This window comes from Mustela nigripes, chromosome 12 (genome assembly GCF_022355385.1).
Source record: "Mustela nigripes isolate SB6536 chromosome 12, MUSNIG.SB6536, whole genome shotgun sequence".
NCBI classification, from domain to species: Eukaryota; Metazoa; Chordata; class Mammalia; order Carnivora; family Mustelidae; genus Mustela; species Mustela nigripes.
This window is the reverse complement of record NC_081568.1, coordinates 57,689,962-57,694,245: the sequence shown is the minus strand read 5'-3', so window position 1 is coordinate 57,694,245 and position 4,284 is coordinate 57,689,962.

Below are 4,284 nucleotides of genomic sequence, written 5' to 3'. Positions count from 1 at the left end.
CGGAAACTTTCCTTCCCGCGCCGCCCGCTCTTGTCAACTGTGTGCCGCCACCTCTGCTGCCACCTGGCGGGATCCCGGCGACACTGCGGAGAGAACCGCACCCCGGGAAATGTTGCCCGCTCCCTTTGGACTCTAATGGTGGGGGAGGGGCAGAGAAAGTGAGGGGAATCGGCCAAGAGATGCCCTGTGCTTGGTCTAACCTGGACAAAGACACTTACCTAGCACTTCTGTCTCTCAAGGGCTTCAGTCGGCCCCTCTGTGAAATGATCACACAATTAACAAAATTCATTCATTTACTCAACTGGCATTTACTGTGTATGTATACGTGGCAGACGCTCTTCTAGGCACTGGAACACGACCTCGAAACAAGACAGACAAGGTCCTCGCGAGATATGCTAGACAAAAGAAGTAAACACTCTCAGGTAGTTTTAATTGCCAGGCAAGTGTTGAAAGACCAAAGTCAAGTACATCTGAAGATTTAATCGGCTTTATTAAGTTATTCGTGAATGAGGCTGCTTCCCATCTTGCAGTTGGAGGGAAGATCTAAAGGGCTACAAAAAAGATAGGATTTATAGATAAGACAAAGAGTTAGTAAACCACAAGGATTATTTAGAGTGCGGACGCTTTTCTTGGGAGACAAAACGGCTTTAGGTTGATTATGTTATCTGCCTTGGGGGGGGGGGGATGGAGAGGGCCCAAGTGACAGATCGATATCAATCTGGTGTCAGATAATACCACTTAGGTATTACTGGTTCTGACCAGACAAAACTTGTTTTTTTACAATTTTTTTTTTTTTAAAGTAATCCCTACATCCAACTGAACTCAACAACCCTGACATCAAGAGTCACCTGTTCCTCTGGCAGAGCCAGCTAGGCATCCTTGACCAGAACATTTCTAACTGCCCAATTAAGACTACATCTCTGGGAGAAGCTGAAAGTGCAATTAGGTTAAGTATTAAACTGGGCTTGGTGATTTGTCCTAAGTGATGCCATTTGGGCCCTGTGGTTTTCTTCTTAAAAATAATGAGGTAGAGTGACGGGTCAGGGAAGACCTCTCATCTGACTTAAAATTTTAAACACCTTACTTGGAATTTAAGTTCTGAGAGGACAGGGATGTGAATAGTCTTTTTACACTCTTCCCTATGGCCCCAGTGCTTAGAAGCAGTCTCTAAACTTTTTTGTTTCTGTGTCTTATAAAAGAATTTTAAAAATTTATACTCCAACAAAGATTTTTTTTAAGTTGAAACCCCAAAGCTCTTGTCACAACTTTTTATTTTTTAAGATTTTTATTTTTCTGAAAATTTTATTTATTTATTTAACACAGAGAGAGAGCACAAGCAGGCAGAGTGGCAGGCAGAAGGAGAATGAGAAGCAGGCTCCCTGCTGAGCAGGGAGCCAGATGACATGGGGCTCCTGGGATCATGACCTGAACTGAGGGCAGACACTCAACTGACTGAGCCACCCAGGCGCCCCTAAGATTTTATTTTATTTTATTTTTTAAAGATTTTATTTATTTATTTAATTTGTCAGAGAGGGAGAGAGAGCACACAAGCAGGCAGAGTGGCAGGCAGAGGCTGAGAGAGAAGCAGGCTCCCTGCCAAGCAAGGAGCCCGATGCCGGACTCGATCATAGGACCCTATGATCATGACCTGAGCCGAAGGCAGCAGCTTAACCAACTGAGCCACCCAGGCGGCCCTAAGATTTTATTTTTTAAGTAATCTCTACACAACGTGGGTCTCAAACTCACAACCCTGAGATAAATAGTCGCATGCTCTACTGACTAAGCCAGCCAGGTGCTCCTGTCACAATTTTAAATAGTGGCAATGACCTATTTCCTGGCCTGTAAAGTTTTTCCAGCGAGATAAACACAACACCAGGCAAAGCGGGTGCAAGGCAGATTTATTAAAGGCACTCTCCGGTGAAGTTTCAAGGCTCAGGAGAAGGGGAGCCGGGAAAGTTGTGCCCGGAGGAGGTGGACACCCTTGGGCGAGGTTCCGTGACTCTGGAAAGCAGAGTGGCAGAAGTTGCACCCAAGGCAGGGAGAAGGGGACTTTTAAGGGGCCTCGAGGGGAGTTCAGGGGTCTTTTGGCAAGTTTCCCTTATTTGGATATTTCACCTGCTTGTCGGGGTCCCATTGGGTCCACGGGAGCCCAGGGCAGGAGGGTTTTCAGATTCCTGCTTGGGTCCTTGTTTTCCTGTCCGAGCTCAGGTTTTGTTGCGGGGACTTTGCCATCTTAAGTAGCCCTTTCTTTCTGCCAGCCCAACATGGCCTAATGTTTCTTTCTTTCTTTTTTTTAAGATTTTATTTATTTGTCAGAGAGGGAGAGAGAGAGAGAGAGAGAGCACACAAGTAGGCAGCTGGGAGAGAGTGAAGCAGGCTCCCCGCTGAGCAAGTAGCCCAATGCGGGACTCAATCCTGACCTGAGCTGAAGGCAGATGTTTTAACTGACTGAGCCACCCAGGACTCCCTGCAAGATGTTTCTTGTGTAAGAATTTCTCAGTGTATTTTCATCAAAACTGTAGAGCTGCAACAAATGAACGAAAACCTGTAGAGCTGCATATTTAACCCATCTGGAATGTCACCATTTTAATTAATTGGCAAAGCCAGTTCTCCTTGTCAAATCAAATCGTTCAAATCATATTTACTTATTTTTTAACTTAAAAGTATATCTTTATTTATTATATTTTAAACCAAGTAAAAGTGAATATATGTTCCTGTGACACCTTCTTATTTCTAAATTCTTAGATAAAAGGATTGATGTAGAGAAGGAGGGATGAGTTGGTGGATGGACAAAGCGATGGACAGGTAGATCTCCACCTTCAAGATAAGGCAGGAAGTAAGGGCCGTCTTTTTACAAAGGATCTTTTGCTTGGTGCTCAAGGATTTGCTTTCAGGAGAAATTCATTCTTGGAGTGTACCTTATTCAGTTCCTGTTATTTTACACAGAGGGCAATGGGAGAGGTGTTGTCTCTTCTTGTGGACGTAGGAGTATAAAAAGTCGGGTAACTGCGTTGCGGGCAAATCAATTTTAGGAAAAAGGATACAAAAATTCAAGATCCGTGGAGAGATTTCCCTAATGTATCCAGATCCACAAACCTCTAAGAATGTCTTCTTATACCTCAAGGTATACACACACACACACACACACTATATATATATATATCTCCCAATTTGGAAGATGCTTTACCCAGAGTGGTGCTTCTCATAAGGATTTGCTCAAAAACTGTTTCCTACCTGAATGAATAGGAGGGTTCTAAGCAGAGAGGTATCCAAAGCAAATGACCTGAGGCAGGAGCTAAATTTATTTGCAAATAGAAAAGAGGGGGATTGGATATGACCCAAGTGGGGAAATTGGCAAAAGGGAAGCACATAGGAATTTATAAATCAGAGCAGAGTTTTTAAATTTTATTCTAAGCACAATGGGAGCCGTTAGAGGGTTTGGATGGGGTAGTGGAGGAATATAATCTTTTGTTTTCCAAAAGGGGTGCTTTGGGATTAATTGTATTCCTCCCAAATTCATGTCTAAGTCCTAAACCCTAGTACCTCAGAATGTGACTGCATTACTGGGATGTCTATCCCGATCAAATGGGAGCCCCCAAATGTGGGGCAACCGTCCGGTGGGGACTGGTGGTGCAGGCAGAGAAAGGATTCACCAAAGGCAGAACAAAGGAGAGAGAAGTTTATTGAATATGCAAGGGATCTGCAGGCAGGACAGCAAAGGAGAGACTGGCTGCAACACAGTAGAGTGAACCGTTAGGGGTTTCTGAAGGTGGAAGATGAGGGGCGTCTGGGTGGCTCAGTCATGCATCTGCCTTCGGCTTGGGACCTGATCCCAGGGGATTGAGCTCCCCATCAGGCTCCCTGCTCAGTGGGAGGCCTGCTTCTCCCCCCCCCCCCCCGCTTGTGTTCCCTCTCTCACTGTCTCTGTCAAATAAATAAATAAAATCTTAAAAAGAAATAAAGGGGGCAGATGAGGAGGTATGGGGATGTATGGAATTTTCCCTGTTTTGGTAAATGTGCCTGGTTGTAAGTAGCCCATTGGTCCATTAGGGTCTATGGATATTTTGAGGTGGGTTTGCCTGATGGGCCTATCTATCTATATTCAGCCAGGTGGGCCCTGTGGGGCCTATCGCCTTGATCAAGTTCCATTGCTCAAGCCTGTTGTCTAAAAGTGGTCTCTACTCTTACCTATCAATCTATCACAGCCACTAACTCAGGAAACAAAAAGGGAAGGCCTGGGAGCACTGCCTTGGCCAATTCCTCAGTCCTAGAAACTCTTGAAGG